This window comes from Dasypus novemcinctus, chromosome 7 (assembly GCF_030445035.2).
Source record: "Dasypus novemcinctus isolate mDasNov1 chromosome 7, mDasNov1.1.hap2, whole genome shotgun sequence".
NCBI classification, from domain to species: domain Eukaryota; kingdom Metazoa; phylum Chordata; class Mammalia; order Cingulata; family Dasypodidae; genus Dasypus; species Dasypus novemcinctus.
In genome coordinates this window covers 19,607,159-19,628,467 of record NC_080679.1, presented here as the reverse complement: position 1 = coordinate 19,628,467, position 21,309 = coordinate 19,607,159, and the positions used below count along the sequence as shown (strand labels likewise).

Below are 21,309 nucleotides of genomic sequence, written 5' to 3'. Positions count from 1 at the left end.
CCTGCTCACAGTTCTGTGCTTCCCTGCATAATTCATGTCTGCCTTAATGCACCAGAATTTATAAGGAATCAAGTCTGATTCTTAATATCTAATTTGCAAATTAGCATAGTAAAGTGTAAACCTAGAGATTGAGTAAAGTGAGAGTAATTGCACCTAAATCATGACATGACAAGATACTGTAACATAGTTACCATCCTGTGTATGTAACTGTGATTGCCCCACTTTTTAAAAATCCTTTTTTCCCAGATGGAAAGCTCAAGTATCAGCGATGTTATTCAAACCAATATATCTGGCAAATTTACATATAATATCTTTTGCTTCCCTCAATCATCCTGTGAGTAAGATATCATTATTCTTATTTTACATGCAATGAAATTTGGGCTCAGGTAAGTAATTTCTTTGGGTTCAGATATTTAGCAAATGGTGGATCAAGAATTTCAACATGATCCTAAAGCTCATATTCTGCCCACAGTGCCATACCACATCCTTGTCATTTTATGGAGAAGGAAATTGACTTTCAGACAGGTTACCTGATTTGACTCAAACTCACAGCAAATGCCTGATAGACTAAGATTTGATGCCAGGTTTTCTGATGCCAGTCAAAATTTCTACAAAATTCAACTTCCAACCTGACACTTCTCAAGAACACTGACACCAAAAAAGACCACAATACAACACAACCTCAAATAATTAGCAAAAAGATAACAGAATACTTCAGAATAAATATCTTATATGCTGATAGAATAATGTTCCAATTAAGAATATAATTCTGATATTGATCAGTGAATTCTTGATCAGTCTATCAGTGTGCATAGGCTAAATTTATACTAGCATCATTTGTTAGAATTAATGAAAAAGGAATAAAGTTCTGACATGAAGTTGTAAAATATTCCAAGTTCAAGTAGAGGCAAATACTTTATTATAAACAGTAGTCTGATCTAGGGATAACACTGAAATGTGATCTACATTAAAATCTGAGCTGCAATGCAAAATGAATGGGCCCTCTTAAAGACAGAACAAGGCAAAACTTGTTATGAGTCTTGCTAAGCAGAGCCACCTGCCAGCTTGGCGAGTCATCCGGAACCTTTGTCCAGTGGGCATAACCAGTGTCTGAGAAGTTTTTGATATTCAAGCCACATGCCACTCGCTGCCATAGGTTATCTAAAGATGATGCCTGTTTAGACTAAGTTCTCTAGCTGCATTTCTAGGCATGTATCCAGTGTAGAACTTTATAGCCTTAAGGAAGAACTTAAATTGTTTCCTTACACTTGCAACCGCGCTAACATAGTGGAGATCCATCTACACTGGGTGCTATTTTGGGTGCTCTCTCACAGTTCTGAATATCTTTCAAACATTGCTTGGAGCTTAGCTGGGCCCACCAAGCTGCTGGCCAACCTGGGGACCTTCAGTACAAAAGCATTAGCATTAAAATTACCTGACCATATCACCCTTCTTAAATACCTGATCTGCTCTGTTTCTTCGATAAATTCAAACTGGGAGATTTGACCTTCCAATTCTTCACTGTCTCACTTCCATGCCTCTGCCAGCCTGAGCTTCTCCTTCTGGTTTTTCATGTCACACCTCCCTTCCCTTTTGTTCAGCCTCTCCCTCTGCTCCATGTCTGCTGTGTTGATACTTTTGTTCCCAGACTTTCTCATGTGTTCTGTCATGATGGCCCTTATGCAAGAAACACCTTTGGTCTCAGATGCCAGTGCCTCTTTCAGTCCTTCATCTTCCATCTCTTCATGTTCCCTTCCTTTGTGAAGCCTTCTTATGAAGCCCACCTTGTGGAACCAATGCTATCTTGGGGTCTTACTTGAGGTCCATTCCTCTGTTGGGGTGAAAGGCTGGGATTGACTTATCAACTAAGGGAAACCATGTGGAGATGGCAAACTTGAAGGCACCTCCAATGCCACGAAGATCAGCCAGGAGTCCTGATTCCTTGTTCATTTGTTCGTTCATTCATTCATTCATTCATTCATTCCTCAATGTATTTATTGAGAATTTATTATAGGTAGCAGTGTTTGGGGTGATTTGTATATGTGTATTGGTGTTTGTATTTATGTGTGTGTCATAAAGGGATATGTTCATGGTTTCCAAACTTCCTTGGTTAATGGCACTGTAAGGTCTCAGTAATTTTTTTCATGACATGCTAGATCAAAAGTAATAATTAACAGTTCCATTTTTTAGATAGTTAATTTCAAACAACTTAATAAATAAACATGTGTGGATTAACAATTAGGTAGTCATTTGAAAAACAAATGCCCAGAGATTGAAAGGAAAAAATAATATTTTTATTTCATTTTTAAATAGCTATAATATATGTGCCTGTCAGGCACTGCATGAACCTTGGAATCAGATCGGATACAGCCACTCTCATTTCCAGTTCTGCATTGATTTTTGTTCTTATTTGAAAGAACCACATTTACTTTGTCTTTATGACAACTGCCAAACTCAGTTTTGCAGAAATATGACATCCTCACAAATAATATGGCATAACTGAAATTTAAAAGTGAAATACCCCAAGCAGGAAGTTCAGTGAGATGTTGTATTTCTTTCAAATAACTAAAATATCCCAGAGTGCCCCTGTGCACTCTTGGGTTCCTTGGTGCACAGTTTGGGAACCATGAGGACATGGTTTCTGTTCTCCTGGTCCTTAGAAGTCTGATAGAAGAGAAAAGAAATATAAATAAAAGAGAATGTATTAAGTGCTATGAAAATTCATTTTCAATAAAATTCATTTTTTTAATATTATTTTATTGGTCCATGAAATCACATAGAACTACCATTCTAAGGTGGTGAATTTTTGTAGCACTTAATACATCCTCCCTCATTTATACTTCTCTTTATTGCTCAAATTGGTCTCTCTCTAAGCCAAATTCATCATATAAATGCACTACCTTCCCCTCAGCATGGGACATGACTCCCAGGGATGAGCCTCCATGGCACCAAGGGATTTTTCCCAAGCACTGACTAGTGATGAATCTAGAAAAATACCTTAAACAAAAGGGAGGAATATTAAATACAGTGAGTTTTTATGGCTAAGAGACTTGAAAGTGAGTTGGGAGGTTATTCCAGAGGTTATGCTTAAGCATGTCTCAGCAGGATCTATTGACTGCCACAGGCACAGTGCCTCAAACAGCAGAGCTCCTGAGGGCTCTAGAGAAATCTAGACACTATAGGCAGGGTAGACAAACTTAGGAATTCAGCACCCTGTCAGTGGGCCTTACTTTGGAATATATGCTCCCCAATGCAACAGAGTTAGACTTACAGTTTCCCTATGAATGGCTCATCTGCCCTTTTTATCTGAACCTATAATTACCACTATACTTGTTAAATGTATGTCCCAGAGACTTAAATCTTTGGTCTCTTCATATGCCAGTTGAGCCCTGAATCTCAGCAGAGTTGCAACACCTACTCAGCAGTTCACTGGACTCACCCAGGACAACTAACAAAAGGATGATGATGGACAACACCCACCCCAGGAGAGTGTCTGCAATTGCAAGCAAGACAGTTCCATCCATCTGCTCTATGGGATCTAAGCCTTCTCTCAATCAGAGACAGGCTGGGAATTATCATCCCCAAATCCTCAACAATGAGGAATGAACAAACATAAGGATAGAAAGCAACTATTGACTAAAGTAGACTTATTACTATTCTAGTAGTAGAAGAACTTATATCATTGATATAAAGGTGGTAGCCACCAGAGGTTCTGAGAGAAGGGAGAAGGAAGAATAGTGCAACATGGGGGTATTTTTAGGACATTGGAATTGTCCTGCATGACATTACAATGATGGATACAGGCCATTATACATTTTGTCAAAGCTTATAAGATTGTGCAGGGCAAAGTGTAGACTATAATGTAAACTATAATCCTTGCCTGATACAATGTTCCAATATGTGTTCATCTATTATAACAAAAGTACCACACTAATGAAAAATGTTGTTAATATGTGTAAGAGTGGGAGGGGGTGGGGTGGGGTATATGGTAATCCCCTATATTTTTGACATAACATTTACATAATTAAAGCTTCTTTAAAAATTAAAAATATATTTTAATAAAAGAAAATTTTGGTGACTATGTAGGGTTGTCTATGTTTTTTGTTACCCAAAAGAACTTAACATTTTTTTAAAAGCCAGTTCTAATAACATCTTAATTTACTTTAAAATTGAGAGTAAATGCACGAATTGTGTTCAGTTCAATGAAATTTTACATATATGTCTATGTAACTGTCATCCAGATCAAGAAATAGAATCACCCCAGAAGTTCCCTCATATCCTTTCCCTGACAATACCTCACCCCCTTCACAAGCAAGGTAAACATGTTTCTGACTCTATAAGATTCATTTGTATATATATATATCAGTAATTTGTTTATTTTGCTGAATAATATTCCATTATAAGAATATATTGCCTGTATTTTTTAAAGAAAGGATGTCTCAATTTTGAAAAAAAAAAGCATATACCTTTTTATCTTCTTACCAAACATATGCATGCTTCCATAAGCAATATATTTAGTTTTTCTTGCTTGTGAACTTTAGAAAAAAGTGCCATATTTTATAAAAATTGAATTCTTCTGCAACTTACTTTTTTCACTCAATATTATGTTTTTAAGATTCATCCCTATTCATAATGAACCTACAGCTAACTCATTTTTAATGCTTATACCAGTCCACTTATGAATATGTCACAATTCATTTATCCATTTTCCCATAGACAGACATGGGTAAGTTATTTGTATTCTTAACATGCAGAGACTTTTAATTTATTGAACTTGTTTATCTTTGCAAATGAATACCAAATATTTGCCTTAGTTTTTATATTACTCCTTTCCTAATATGTAATTATTTTTAAACCACTGTCTCATCAGAGGTTATTCTTGTATATAGCCTATAAACCTAAGAGTTCTGGTGTAGCTTTTAGGCAGAGTCTTCCAAGTGGCTAGTTTGGGTTCATGGACAGACTCTGGTCCATGAGCCAATGGTCCCATGGTCCCATGTGCATTAACCTTCCTGATAACACACCCAAACCTAAAGAAAATCTCATATGAGAAAGTTCAGAAAAAAGAGAAAGGCATGGTGCCAAGCTATGAAGCTGCCATTTTAGGTGATATCAAGTGTGGACCCCACCAACAAGGTGGTCCTTGGAAGACTAACAACCAGTTGGAGAAAAGTGGAAAGATTTTTCAGCTGCGAGAGAAAAGTGTTGGCAAATAGAATATACTCTGAATTCTCCTGGCTTTTTGTTTGTTTGTTTTTTGGTTTTTGTTTTTATCTAATGGAAACACTTTTGCCATTAGATTTCACAAAATCTCAAACTAGTCTCAAAAGTCTTACTAGCAGAATATAATTAGAACCAAACTAAATCAACTGCTATTGAGCAAAGGCAGTTCACTGAACTAAGTGCCTTATATCATTTATTTCATCCATTCTTTACAAGAGTTTTAATTGGGTATTGAAATCATCAACAGCATTTTATGGATGAAGCAGAAGTAAGTTTCTCAAGGTCCTACCACCTAAGTAGCAAAACTGGATTTGAAACCAGATCTTTCTGACTCCAGAAATTGTTTGTTTTGTTTTGTTCTGTTTTTTAAATAAATTTTTTATTTTTTAAAAAGTTACTTAGATTACACAAAATGTTATGCAAAAAAAATATAAGGGGGAAGTGGACTTGGCCCAATGGATAGGGCGTCTGCCTACCACATGGGAGGTCCACGGTTCAAACCCTGGGCCTCCTTGACCCATGTGGAGGTGGCCCATGTGCAGTGCTAATGAGTGCATTGAGTGCCCTGCCACATAGGGGTGTCCCTCGAGTAGGGGAGCCCCAAGTGCAAGGAGTGTGCCCCGTAAGGAGAGCCGCCCAGCGCAAAAGAAAGTGCAGCCTGCCCAAGAATGGCACCACACACATGGAGAGCTGACAAAACAAGATGACGCAACAAAAAGAAACACAGACTCCTGGTGCCACTGATAAGGATAGAAGCGGTCACAGAAGAACACACAGAGAGCAGACAACTTGGGGTCGGGGAGCAGAGGGGAGAGAAATAAATTAAAAATAAATCTTAAAAAAAAAATATATATATATATATATGTATATGGGATTCCCATATGCCCCCCTCACCACACCTCCCACTCTTCCCCACATAAGCAACTTCTTTCATTAGTGCGGTACATTCATTGCAATTGGTGAACACATTTGGAGCACTGCCACTAGGCATGGATTATAGTTTCCATTGCAATTTACACTCTCTCCCACTCAATTCTGTAGGTTATGGCAGGATATATAATGGCCTGTATCTGTCGTTGCATTCAGGACAATTCTGAGTCCCAAAAATACACCCATATTATACCTTTTTTCCCTCTCCCTGCCTTCAGCACCTCTGGTGGCCACTGTCTCAACATCAATGATATGCTTTCTTCCATTGCTAGAATCCCAATAAATCTATGGTACAATACCAGTAAGTCCACTCTAGTCCATAGACACTTTTGCGCCTCTGGAACTCTGCATGCCCAGCTACCAAGGAAGCCTTTCGGGTACTGTTGATTTTTTGAATACAGTGATTGGAGATTGAGTAAGGCAGGGTGCAGGGGGCAGTTGCCTCTCTTTGGAGGAATAGGCTGTATTATTACCAAGTGTTGACTTGTGTTCAAGTGTTTTGGTTCAGGAACATGCTGCAGAATACAACAGAAGAAATAGAGCTCACAGTTATTAAGCTCCACCATGTTCTAGACATACTGTTAGGAGCTTTCACAGGTATTATTTTATTTAATCATGATACCATGTGGCTGTGAAAACTGATGCTCAAAGAGGTTCCTCGAGTCATCTGACTTTGGAGATAGGATTTAAACCTATGGCTTCATCCTCCTAATCCAGGGCACTTTCCATAAACCTTCCTGGACAGGAAACTTGTAGAACAAGTCTAGAATCTTATGTCATTTTCTTATTTTCAAGATTTTAACCCATTTTAAAAATTCAATAGCTGGATTTTTCTGTGTCTTGAAAACTATCTCTTAAATATTCATATTTTAAGTCTGTATTTACATTAATCCTGGTTAGATGTAGGCCCAGAAGAAGAAGATGAGGACCCCAAGGTAAATTTTATACGCCATATTTTTTAGGGCATCTATGAGTTGGCACCCTGTTTCTTAAAAGATATCCCCCCCCTACTTTCTGCTAAGGTTGTATAGGAAAATGTAAAAGCCCAACATTAACACTAATTTACTGAGAAATATTTTCAGGACATGTCCTTGACTATACAACTACAACCAACAATAATTAAATGTTCAGAGAGCTGGAAAGTAGCTTCTTACTAAGGCTTTGAGTTGTATTAGGGAGAGGGGGCTGCCATTTGTAAAATATGGGCTTACCCTCTGCCACAGTTGACTAGATAAGGGTGGGCACTCGAGCTGGGCCAATCAGCCTTTCTTCATGAGGAATTTGTAATTGGGACTAAGAGAGATTCATTCTTTTCAGGTGACTGAACCTGCAATATGTAAGTCATGCAGCCATGAGATAGGGACCAGAGGGGTAGAGAAGCCACTGAGGAAAAAAGAAGGAAATAGATGTGCTGTGTATATCAGTAAAGTTCAGTCAGGAAATCAGAAACCAAATCAACTATGTTAACAAAAGATTTAATGATGTCAAAAGGTATTGGTGGGCTGTAAAGGCATAAAGGGCACCCTGAGATGACACAGAGATAGTAACTTCTGGAAGTACCTAACGCCCTTCAGGGAGCAAAGAGAAGTGGTTGGGCTTATCAGAACTGGAAAGTCTGGAAGAGGGGTCACACAGAGCTGGGACTCAGACCTCAGAAAGGGGAGCACTGCCCGTTGGTGGTGGAACTCACAGGAAGTCTCTCGGCACGGAGCCTCAGGGGGAGGCTGGGGCTGGTCTCTGAAGGGTCACCATGAGGCTGGTTATGGGAGTGTGGAAAAAAGCTGAAAACTGACACTAGTCGCTACTGGAACCAGGTGCTGCTGCTGGGGGAAACCCTGTTGCTAGGTGACAGTCAGGAACAGCAAGCAAACTGGAAGAGGCAAGCCCCTTCTTTCTCTCCCAGTCTTACAGACTGCCTTGAGCACCCCTCCCCTTGATGAGGCTGGAAGCTGAGGCAGTTGGCAAAACAGAAATGTGATTTGTAGAGACTCAGCTCCAGGATCTCCAAGAAGAGTAGAGGGGTGGTAGGTTTGGAACTGTGAGACCAAAGTTTCACGAGCAGCACACATTGAGAGAAATGTCCTTGAGAGGCTGGGTGACACTCGTGCCCTCTGTACCTTCCTGGGGTTCTGTGGTTTTTCAACTTCTGCACTGTTGACATTTGGAAAATTCTTTGTTGTGGGGACTGTCCTATGCACTGTAGGATGTTGAGAAGTATCCCTGGCCTCCACCAACTGGATGCCAGTAGCACCTCTCCAATTGTGACAAATGTCCCCAGACACTGCTAAATGTCCCCTGGGGAAAAATTCTCCCCTGGTGGAGAACCACTGGACTGAGCTCTAGCCTTAATTTCTGCAAGACAGCTGGTCTTTAATAGCCCCATGTTCCCACTTAAGCTATTTAAATTTCGCTTTTATTACTTGCAACCAAGGGAGCCCTAAAAGCTATTCTAACATATACTAAGATCTCAGATATGTCCCAGGCCTTGTGTGAAGCACTTGGGGATATCATCTACCTCAATGCTTCCACCTAACCTGTGAGGCAGGTACAAGTTTTTGTGCTCATTTTACAGCAGAGGAAATGGAGGCTCCAAGAGGAAACAGTCCCAGGCACTGAGAGGAGCAGGTACTTTGTGGCCATGACATGCTCCTGCAATATTTCACCCCTCATCAGTGTGACCAGCAGCCAAACTCTTGCCCCAGACCCTTTGCTCATATTAGATTGAAATTTATGAAATTGCCATTTTTGTAGGTCAGAAAGATTGGATATCGGCAATTCTAGTTGGATCAAATGAGTATCTCCTGTCCTTTGCCAGGAGTGCCTGCTCTCATTCCCAGATCTTATCCCTCCTTCAGGCTGTTCCTAGTTCCCTCTCCTCTGTCCTCTGGGAGGTCGTCTTGGATCATTCCAGAGTGCAGAGACTTCACCCTGCTGTGAGCAACCAGCACTACCTACCTGTGAGAAACATTTGTCTCTCAATCATATACATCTTTCTTGGCTCTTGGAGTGTTTTACTTTACACATGTGTTTATATCTTGCCCCTGCAAGGGGTCCATAAGTTTCCTAAAAGCACTTCCTTACCCAAACCTGGCATAGTGCTGGGTATAGATCAGTAAAATGTCATCACAGGCCATATTAAAGCAGGAACATTGGTTAAGAAACATCCTAAAATTTCTGCCAACTTTAAGTTTCCATGGACCCACGCACTTTAAAACCATTTCAATGCAGTTAAAACGCACTTTGGAGGGCCTCTCTCCCATGGGGCTGAAGAAGGGTCCTATTTTCTCCTCAGCCAGGCCTGGAGGCCAACATCAGCCCTCGAGGATCATCGTCGGGGCTGCCGTGAGCTGGGCAGCCTTGTTTACCTACCTCAGACATTTGCAGTTGTTGGGGAGGCCCCACTCAAAGTCTTTACCAGGCCGACCCACAGCCTGAAGTGGCAGCCCTGGGCATGGGGCTTCTGGCTTTCCTTGGGCACTGCCAGGCTTTCTGGTGCACCTGTTCTAGCCCAGGTTGCCCCCAAAGTAGCTTTGCCCCTGCCTGCCTCACAGACAAGGTGGTACCTATCCTATAAGAAGTCATTTCCCACAAAGATGCCTATGAGAGTGGGGCCTCTCACCTCCACACCCCTCCTCCCAAACAACGGCTTTCCTTCCCACAGACAGTAGCTTGAAAAATTGGGGGAAGTGTTTAGCAGTGGGGACTTGTGTTGAAGAAGGGAAGATGAAGCATTCGAAAGAAGGGAGATCCGAGGCCTTCTGGCGTGGAGGAAAACTCGCCATTTTTCCCTGCCTAGGGAGCTCCGGTGCCAGCCAGGCAGCTCTGCCCATCAGCTCACAGTTTGCGTTTCCTGCACAGGGTCCCGTACAGGATTGCGAGGCGGGGGTGGGGTGGGGGGGGGGAGGTGAGAAAGAGCCGAGAGGGGGTCCTGGAGAAGAAGCGCCGCAGGCGTCAGGGCAAGGAAGTCCGACCTGACACCCAGTACACCGGCCGCAAGCGCATGCCCCGCTTCTGAGGCATAACTGTCCACGGGACAGCTCTGGAGCCACACGACTGTGAACTGCAGTTCAGCCCAGGCATTCCCCTCTGGGAAGGTTTTCATATTGAAGTGCCTGCTTCATCAGTTGACCGAGTAGTATTTTAGAAAAGTTCTGAAAGTATTTGCTTTACTGAAGAAAGTTCTGAGAGCACTTTGTTTTGTTCTAAAGGCAATAAACAACTTTTTGGTGGAGTTTTCTGGCAAAAAAATAAAACACTTTGGGGTCTCTTGCAAACCTTTATTATTACCTTAATTTTCCTCATGATGAATCACCACCAATGCTCTCAAGAACCAATTTTTAAAAACACTAGAAACTAATTTGCCCCACTGGAGGCCCCTGAGATTTCTGCAGATGAAGTAATCATAACTCCACGATTAAGGGAAGAGAAAGAAAAATAGAGAGACCAAAACAAAATATGTGCAAGTCTGTAAGCCCCAACCCACAGGCCAGTTAAAAATAGAGCTTCAGCATGACCACTTTCTTAGGCCAGCAAGAAGAATGACTTTGAAGAATGGCTGATGGCTGTCATTGCTTAGAAAGGAAACACAAGTTTATGGAATAAATGTAAATAGACTCATTTTAGGGAGTTCTTTTCAGATTCCCATTGGCTTTTGGCTCTGGTCCACAGCATGTCTGGCCACAGAAGTATTTAGAGCCTTGTGCTCAGAACAGTCATTGTTTCTTCTAGAACATGCAGAAATTTCCAATTTAAAACATTTTTATTTGACTAGAGCATATGATGAATATGTTGAACAACTTCCAAATCATGTCCCCAGTGAATTGCCTCTTTGCAAGATTTTATCAATCAAAGTCTTAGATCTGTTGGTTGGCCTTTGTTCGACAAGTGTTTATGGAGTGCCCACTTTGTGTTTGTTTGTGGTATGACCCTACCACACTGCACTGGAGTCACCTACTTTGAATCTAGGTCCGGTCACTAGATGTAGGGAGGCAGCAGGGATCACAGTAATGAGAATGGATTCTACGGCTAGATCCTGTGGTACCATCAGGCTTCAGGCTCCGACTCCTACCAACTCTATTGCTTTAGATAACTTAGCTTATGCCTCTTCTGTAATACAAGGATTATAATTTTACTTACCTCTTGAGTTGTTGTGATAAGTAATTTATGAAGCATGTGCATTGCCTATTGTAGTTCCTGTCACATTGTAAGAGCCAGGAAGCAATTCTAATGTTATACTCCTACTGTTCTTTAATAATATTTTGAATCTTATTTTCTATTATTCTTGCTCTTGTCCTAGTTGGGCCATCACAATTACAAATTTTGGGGGAACGGCTGTTGTAGTACCCTGAAGTAAAAGGCCTTTGTCCTTCAAATTCAAAAGCTGAGAATTTGAAAGAACTTGCGGTGAGTTGGAACCACTTCCTAACTTCTGAGACTAGAAGCTGTTTCCACAGCATGGGGAAGGGGAAGGCGTCCAGTAGGAGGACTGGGGAAGACATTTTCAATGTCTGAGAAAAGAGGATCCTTGTGTCTTGGGGCAGATGCAATCCGTAAGGGATAATACAAAATGTGAACCCAAAATATATTTAGGGCGACTTAAGGGAAGACTGATACCATGTTCCTCAAAGGAGACAAAATCTTGTTCAGCCTCTCAGAGCTTGCTATGGCCCAGGGCAGGGTTGGGATGGGGGCAGGGGAGAGGAGAAGAATGAGTCTTTGTGCCAAATACTAGTTTTTAAGACACAGAGAGTCTGACTCCAAGGGGCCTTTCAAATAAGACTCTGAGGAGAAATGTGCTATGGTCCTGCATGGGCAGTAGCTGAAAATGAGACACCTCTCCCATCCCCCAGCCAACAACCCAATGCCTCAGCACAACATACGATGCCAAGAACTTAGATGCAATCATGGTAGCGGGAGGATGATGGGTTGGCAGAACTTGCAACAATTATTATCAGTAGTGAAAATGTTTAGGAAAGAGACTGTTAATTTATATCCACAGGGTGAAGCACAGTGCCTGGTATATAGTAGGGGCTCAGTAAAATTTGCAAAATGAAGGTGTTTATGAATGGCAGACACTGAATTAGATCCTAGAACTATATGGATAAGAGGGCAAGGTTCTGCCCTCAGAATCCCAGAATCTCATAGGGAGGCTCACACAGACACACAAAACAAATTTATCCCAATGTGGTAAAGGTATAACAGAGGTAGAGAGCACAGTGGAAAGAGGACCCAAGCCTGACTTGAAAGTTTCTGAGAGGGGGAGATGTTGGTGCTAATTTATTGGAAGGGCATTGCTGGCAGAAGGAATAACATACATAAACCCAGAGGTGTGGAACAGCTTGCTGTGTTTGGGGACACATAGAGAGGAAGAGAGCCCAAGAAGAGTGGCTGGGGATCAGACAGAACCAAACCCAGATGACTTTTTACTGCTAGTGTGACTTAGAGACTGACAAAGGCCACTGCTTACAGAATCATCATGCCCAGAGGGCTCCCCAAAACAGGTCCTTGATTGACTAGAATCTAAAGTCCTCTCTAAATGCATTGATTTCCAGGCATGGTCCCTCCTAAGACACAGTATTTTTTCAACACATGCCTTTGGAAGCAGGATGGAGAAAGCCTAGAGCCTGAACAGCTGGTTGCCAGGTCTGGCCCCATCACTTATTAGCTCTGTGATTTTGACCAGGTGATTTGCCTCCTGATAATGAGACATTCATTCATCATCTGACAGTGAACAGAAAAACTCTAAAACTTTTTAAATATGTCATCTTGCAGTTGTTCAGAGTGGGTCTAAATAGTAAGTCTGAAGAGGCAATGGAAGTGGGTTGCTTTCTGTTTGACCCCAATTGAGTCCAGCACTTTTCACTCAACTAGTTACAAGAAGCACAAAGGCCTGAAGGAAGGAAAATGCAGAATGTATTAGAAGAGCTGAAGGGGAAGCAGTGGGATCCTTGAATTACTATTTATTGGACTTCAACTCTGTGCCAACCACCCCTGGGGAGTGTAGAAAAATATAGATCCACAAACCACAGTTACCGTTCTTAAGAAAATCACAATTGTTCATAGGAGGAGAGCATATGGGAACAAGTAACTATGGAACAATATGATATATATGTTTGAACGACTGGGAACACACAGAGAAAGGAGCACACTGGCTTACCTGTCTTGGGGGAGTCATTGAAGGGGAGCCACGTAAAGGAGATGAATTGGGATTGGATTTTGAAGGCTCTTTCCTAGGTGTGAAATCAACAGAAGCAGAAAAAAAGTCTACAGTCAAGCACTAAATTATATTTTAGTGGTATTTAGCCCCAAGGTGGGACAATAATCTGATAAAACTTGAGTGATTCATCATTTTAAATAGGCTTCTGTATATTATTGCTTTTTCCCTCTTTATCCACCCCCCCCCCCCACAGGCTTTTGTATAAAATTGTTTCTGTGTTCAGTGGGCATTTTGCCTGGGAAGAGTAGTGTAGTCCGCCTTAGTGAAGAATATTCAGCACTGCCTTCTGTCCAGAAATCAGGGAATCTGAATCTAGTTCTTGGTTCTGGTTGAGAGAAAGTAGTTGAATAGAATTAAAAATAGCAATAGAAATTGCTAGACAAGATTAAGATGAGAAGAAAATGGTTTGGATTTATACCCAGGGCAAAAAAGATTTCTGAGAATTCCCTGACCCGCACCAAGCCCTTCTATCATCTTACAGAGGGGGAAGTCATCCTTCATCGTACAGAGAAGGAAGAGCCAAATGAAGGGAGGAAAGAGTATTTGGTTGTTCAAGTGGGTGGCAGTGGTTGGGGGTTAGAGCTGCAGTATCAGTCTGGGTTCAAATCCTGCCTCTGCTATTCACCAATTACATGACCTAGAGTAAGGTGCCTAACTGCACTGACTTCTTAGTCTTGTGACAAGAGTAAGGAGATAATATGCCAAAGAAGCATATCAGTGTCTGGAACATGCTAAAGACTCAGTAAATATTAGCCATATTACTGTTTGTCAACTCAGCACCCTTCCCCATCCCACCCTTTCTTGGCAACTGAATTCCTCCCAGAACGAAGAGGTGGTCTTATTCCATCCCACCTGCCTCAGTTACTGGCTCAGGGAGAGGACTGTGACACGAAGGGCCTTTTCCTTATGAATCTGAGCTCTTCCCATGAACCTTGGGCCAACACAGTCCTGGGGTGGACACAAGTCTGCTCCAGGGCAAAGGCCTGTGTGTGGGTGCAAGGGACACAGCCTGTAGACCACGCAGGGTGAGAAGAGCAGGTGCAGACCCAGGCTCTGAGTTCCTCCAGTATTTCATGGGTTCCTCAGCCCTTCTTTAGATTTGGGTTCTACCCCTATCTTCACAAGAAACCCCCTTTTTTGCTTCAACCAATGTAAACTGAGTTACTATCAGACTAAAGAATCTTGACTGCTACCAGGGAGCTAAAGAAGGTCCTGAGATAGACAGCTTGACTTTGCAGAGAAGAGGGTCAGGAAAGCAGAAGCTCAGGTAAGGAAAAGGGAGACGACATTCCCAAACCTCCTGGGCTGATTACCAAGGAGATGACTCAGTCAAGGGCAAGGGATTTAGCTTGATGGCTAGTTTTCCATAAAGTTTTCATAAGGCTGTTCTACTTATACTTTTTTAAGAGTGTCAGAGACCAATCCTGGATTTGAAATTTCTATCCAAGGAAGTATTTCTCAATTTCAGGGGTTCTTTACCTTTTTTGTTCCACAGACCGCTTTGCCAGTCAGGCAAAAAACCACAGACCCCTTACTTAGTCCATGCTATACTATATATTATTTAATAAATATATCACACCCGCACCAACTTGTCCCAAGAATAAAGTTTTTTTTTTTAATTTAAATTCAAGCTCATTGACCCCTTGTTAAGAACCCCTGCTCTTTTTTCATGTTGTTTTTGGACGATTTGTTCTGAAGATTTAGGTTGGTGAGGTCATGGTGAAGTTTTCCTACTGAATCAAATATATAACAATTATCTCATGACTCCTTGTATTAGTCAGCCAAAGGAGTGCTGATGTAAAATACCAGAAATCTGCTGGGTGTTATAAAAGGTATTTATTGGGGTAGGAGCTTAGAGATACCAGACCATAAAGCATAAGTTACTTTCCTCACCAAAGTCTATTTGTAGCAAGATGGCTGCTGACGTCTGCGAGTGTGTATGCTTCCTGGGTTCTTATGTTCCTGGGGCTTGCTTTTCTCTGGGTTCAAGATTCCTTTCTTCCTGGGGTTGGCTTCTCTTTCCTCTAGGAGCTTACTTCCCGGGGCTCCAGCTGAAGTCTTCAGCATCAAACTCCAACATTAAAACTCCAACATCAGAAACCCTCACATCAAAAGCTCCAGCTCTGTCCTTTGCCATGCCCCTTGATGGGTGGGGACTCAACGTCCTAATGATGTGGCCCAATCAAAGCCCTAATCATAACTCAATCATGCCCAATAATAGACCAGATTACAAACATAATCCAATATCTATTTTTGGAATTCATAACTGTATCAAACTGCTGCACCTCTATATTTCAGTTCCATTTAAATCTTGATCCATTGAGTCCATACTGTAGATCCAATGTATTATGCAAATGCAGAGAAAAATAGTAACAGAATAATTGCTAAAAAACCTAATGCCTTCCATCATATTTTCTTTAAAAATGATTAAAGATGTGGTTTAAATTGATGCCCATTGTTACTTTATCTTCATATACTTTTGCATCTTGAAAATAACAAATGCATTTGCAATAACCACAAGATGTGCTTTTGTAAGAATTTAGCCGCTTCTTCTTGCACATTCCCCTTAAGACACAAACCTTCTGGCCACCAAAAGGACAAAGATCTCAGCACACAGGAGACCTAATTAGCAATACCAAGTTACCAATCAGAGAAATGCCTTGAGGACATGTACTCAGGGAGAGAGATGGGCCTTTAAATGACACCAATCAGTGTGAGTGGGGGGAGGCGGTACAGGAGGGAGACAGGCTAGCCCCGAAGCTTATCTGCCCCACAGTCAGGAGGATGAAATAACAATTAGTCTGGCCACTCATAAATACTACCAGTTTCAATTTTGAAAGGGTATGGCATGGGTGGCTTTCTCAGAAATACAATTTAAAAAAAAATTTTTTTTAGAGCATTGGTAGGTTTACAGAACAATGCAGAAAGTACAGAGCCCCCATATTCTGTTCCCCCTCTCCACCAAATGCAGTTTCCTATTTTTAACATTTTCCATTAGTATGGTACATTTGTTACAACTGATGAACCAATATTATAATGTTAAAATTATATTATTAACTGAAGACTGTAGTTCACATTAGAGTTACTCTTTGTGTTTCTGCATTTTCATGTCTATGGGTTTTTTGTTTTTGTCTTTTTAATAGATTTTTTAATTCATTTTTTGGAAGACACACAGATCATACAAAATGTCATGTTAAAAAGTGTAAGAGAATCCCATATACCCCCATTCCTCCCACATCACCAAACCCCTTCATCAGTGTGACACATTCATTGCACTTGATGAGTACATTTTGGAGCATTGCTACACAGCATGGACTATAGTCTGCATTGTAGTTTACACTCTCTCCAGTCCATTCAGTGGGTTATGGAAGGTTATATAATGTCCTGCATCTGCCTATGCAATATCATTCAGGACAACTCCAAGTCCTGAAAATGTTCCCATATCACACCTCTTCTTCCCTCTCCCTGCCCTCAGCAACTCCCGTGGTCACTGTCTTCACATCAATGATACAGTTTCTTCCATTGCTAGAATCAGAATAATTTATAGTAGAATACCAGTAAGTCCACTCTATTCCATATTTTATTCCTCCATCCTAAGGACCCTGGCATGAAATCTTTTATGGTAACACACATATGACATAAAATTTCCCATTTTTAACCATTTTCAAGTAAATTCAATAGTGTTAATTACTTTCATAGTGTTGTTCTACCATCAACACTATCCATTACCAAATTCTTCCATAATCCCAAATAGAAACTCTGTATCAATCAAGCACTAACTCTCTACTCCCTATCCTTGACCCAGATAACCTGTAATTTTTAATATAATTTTTAACATTAAAAACAACTGTCATTATATTGCCATTAGAATTACCAAAAAACAAAAAGATAGAACAAAATGTACATATGTATTGCCATTGTCTTATAAAGTTGGGCATAGTTAAATTACTTCAGGGCTAAAATTATTAGTTTCATCCATGCAGAGAAGTAGCCATGCAGTGACTAGACTTTTAATGTAGTTAATGACTGATTTTCTAGTTCAAAAGGTAAAAATAAGGCTCAGTTGTTGAGAATAAGGGTAAGACTTGGCAGACTGGAGTGAAGCAAATTTTATTACTGCTTCTATTGCTCCTAGATCCTGTTTGAGAGGAAGGTGAGAGTCCTTGACTTAGTTACTACAGGCAGATGACACTGAATGCTGAAACCAATGGATCTGCCTGGTCCCATCAATGGGGATATGATTTCATCTTTGGGTTATTCTTTGAAGTCTTGTTATTATCAGGCTACCCAAAAAGAAAGGCCTAGAGGGTTCCTTTTAGGGTGACCAACCATCTTGCTGGGTGGGAGAGGTTACTGGAATGTGAAATTTCCAGTACTAGAATGGACAATACTGACAACAGATTGTTTTTGTTTTTTCTTAATATGCACAAACTTTATTTATGTATGTGTGTAAAGATAGATATGATCAGGTTTCACAAAACATTATATATGAGGCACTCTGATTTTTCTCTTCTATTCTTTCATCTTAAAAGATGTTGGTCATGATTCACTAAATTGATAGCATGACCTCCTGAATGAGTGCAACCTGCAATTTCAAAAATGCTGCTCTCACATAGCTTATTACTCTTTATTCTAGAAAATAACTCAAAGCAAATTTTGTTTCCTAAAACTAGATACCTTAGGTTCAAAGGATCTACTCTTGAGAGGTTCTGTGGGAATATGCCAGCCCCCATTCTTGACTCCAAAGAACACAGATCAATGCAGATATGCCTACAAGAGAAAATCAGAATCTCATCTTCCTTCATTATATTCCACATGAGTCCTAGATTCTGCACACTATGGTTTATACTGTGCACCATACAATTTTACAAATTATGACAAAATTAAAAATGGCCTGTATCTGTCATTGCAATGTCATGCAGAATAATTCCAAAGCTCCAAAAATGTCCCATGATCCACCTTTTCTTCCCTCCCCCTCAGAGCCTCTGATAACCACTCTCTTTACTTCTGTGTTACAAGTTCTTCCATTACTAGAATAATAAGTCTACTTTGATCCATGATTGCATTCCCCACATTAAGTTTGTTCATTCCTCAATCTTGATGACTTTGGGATGGTGATGCCTGCTCTGCTTCAGATTGAGAGGGGGCTTATATCTTATGGGGCAGCTCTGATGAGTTTTTTTACCATAGCTCCTTCTTTGACCTTTGATGGAAATAGCCAGGTATTCTTTTATCTCTTCATGTGAGGGGCCAAGCTTTCACAAGTGAGGCCTTTTTTCACAATAATCCTTAAATTTTCTTACATTATATTAAAAAATTTTCAAATCACATTCTTAAAATTCAGCATGGCATTTGAACCTAAAGACAGGTTCAAATGAATTTTACCAAATTTGCAAAATACCTTGGTTTCTATCAGAAAGGGCAGAGAGTTAATTTACAGAGGAAAGAAGTTATCCGGAGTGGGTACAGGAGTGGGCAAGAGACAAAAGGCAACATGGTTTGGGATTTGGGTGATGGGTGGGGGGGGGGGTGTGGACTTTTGAGAGAGGGAAGGGGAGATTGGGGTAACTGTCCTGTTCTGATGTGATAAACTCAGAGATATTTTTAAGAAGTTTGTCATGTGTATTGACTGGTGTCTTAGTTTGCCAGGGCTGCTATGACAAATATCATACTATGGGCAGGCTTAGACAATAGGAATTTATTGTTTCATAGTGTTGGAAGCTAGAAGTCTAACATCAAGGTCTTGGCAGGCCTTGCTGTCTCCTGGAGTCTGTTGGCACCTGGCCACCTCCATCACAAAGCAAACTTTCTCTCCTGTTCCTTTGCTTCCTACTGACTTAGGGCTTCTTCTAGCTCCTGATCAGATTCTAAGGTTCTTCTGATTCACTGTTTCCAAATTTCCTTTGCTTGTAAGGTCCACAGTCATATGAATTAAAGACCCACTCTGATTCAATTTGGCCTCACTTAAATGGGATCTTTGGAGATACTCTTCACAAATGAGTCCACACTGTAACTAATAATATCTTCAAAGGTCCTATTTACAAATGGGTTCACATCCACAAGGACAAGGATTAAGACTTGAACATATTTTTTGTGGGGTGCATAATTCAATCCCCAACAACTGGAATTTCCCCCTTGGTGTCCTTTTGAGGAACTACTCCAAAGATGCTATCTGCTGAGATGGGCCCTGATGGGGCTGGGCTGAATTGAGTGACACTTTCATTTCCTCATATTATGGTCTTTTCTTCAACTGTCATCTTTATTGGTCATTTCTTAAAATACAATTACATAATGTTGCAATGGACACAGTGTATCAGAGTAATTTTAAAATATATGACAACCTCATTTCAAATATTGCCTGCCCCAATCAAGGAAATGAGATACAACACTCAAACATGCCCAGCTTTGCTCAAAGTCATCTTTGTGAGCTAATTAACAATGTCTTGGTGGAAACCAAAATGGGATCTCTAGCTGAGAGGCCGCTTTAAAATGACAAAGACTGCTTTATTGTTCAAAGAAAAGCACTTTATGCACATGTCATAGAGTAAAGTGAGAGAAAGCAAAGAAAATTTTCCCAGTAAAGGAAGTAAGCCAGAGGAAATTTCAAAAGCAAGACCAAATCTATATTTCTGACAGTTTAAATAAATGCCCAGACCACTACCTTAACATATAACATTCTTTCCTTGAGACTCATGACCATCTAGCTTGGAGCTTAGAATTTATTCTGTCATTATCTTTTATTCAGATTATATATATTTTTGAAGCCCCAAGCATATCAAACATTTCGGGGAAAAAAACTAAAGAAGTTTTTAATCTTATGATTTTCACAGTTAAAAGAATTATCTTAGTACATTAGAACTACCAAAGAGTTATACTGAGTTTTAAGGTGTAGGAAGTTTTTAATCATTTCACACTCAAAGTTGATGGGACCCACACAACATCAATAATGTAAAATGCAATGCATAAACTGCATTTTAGACCATTGGGGGTATGAACAAACCTTGCCTTGGACCTAGACTCTCAATTGTTTAGGACTAAAGAGGCTAAGGAGACCTTGGCTTTGAGTTGTATCCTATCCTCAGCAAATGAAAACTATTGGTGACTAGGTGAACCCAATAGGAAAATGTTTGTCATGAAAACCAAGGTATAATTCATGTCTTAATGATGGAAAAACAAATTGTTAATTTTATTAGCTATGGATAGTATCTGTCATCACTTTCATGTGTCAAAAGTAGGTGTAAATAAGCATCACCTGATAAATTTGAATTGATAACATGCAGGTGCCTAGACTGTACCCTTAGGGATTCTAATCTAGTAAATCTTTGATGGTGCCACATAATCTGTATTAGAAACAAGTGCCATAGTGTATTAGTCAGCCAAAGAGGTGCTGATACAAAATATTAGAAACTGGTTGGCTTCCATAAAGGGTATTTATTTGGGGTAGGAGTTTACAGATACCAGACCATAAAGCATAAGTTACTTCCCTCACCAAAGTCTATTTTCACCTGTTGGAGCAAGATGGCTGCTGACACCTGCGAGGGTTCAGGCTTCCTGTGTTCCTTCCTTCCTGGGGCTTGATTCTTTTCCCTCTCTGCTTACTTTCTGGGGATCCAGCTTAAGGATTCAGCATCAAACTCCAACATCAAACACCCCTGCATCAAAAGCTCCGGCTCTGTCCTTTTCCATGGCTTTTATCTGTGAGTCCCCACCCAGATTGATGCCCTAATGATGTGGTCCAATCAAAGCCCTAATCATAACTCAATCATGCTCAGTAATAGACAAGATTACAAACATAATCCAATATCTATTTTTGGAATTCATAATCATATCGAACTGACACACATTGTAATAGTGGGGCAACTGTTCTGAGGCCTAACTTTGTCAGACTTTCTTTCATAAAACCTGCACAATGGCCCCGACATCCAGATTATTCATATGAA

The 21,309-nt window shown here is 40.5% G+C and overlaps 1 non-coding gene across 1 annotated transcript; it reads left to right on the top strand.

Annotated features, from left to right (window-relative positions):
* Window positions 1-9,399: 9,399 nt before the first annotated feature.
* LOC111763880 (small Cajal body-specific RNA 20) lies at window positions 9,400-9,533 on the top strand. Its single transcript, XR_002796623.1, has one exon. It is a non-coding gene; the product is annotated as a small Cajal body-specific RNA 20 (non-coding RNA).
* Window positions 9,534-21,309: the final 11,776 nt, after the last annotated feature.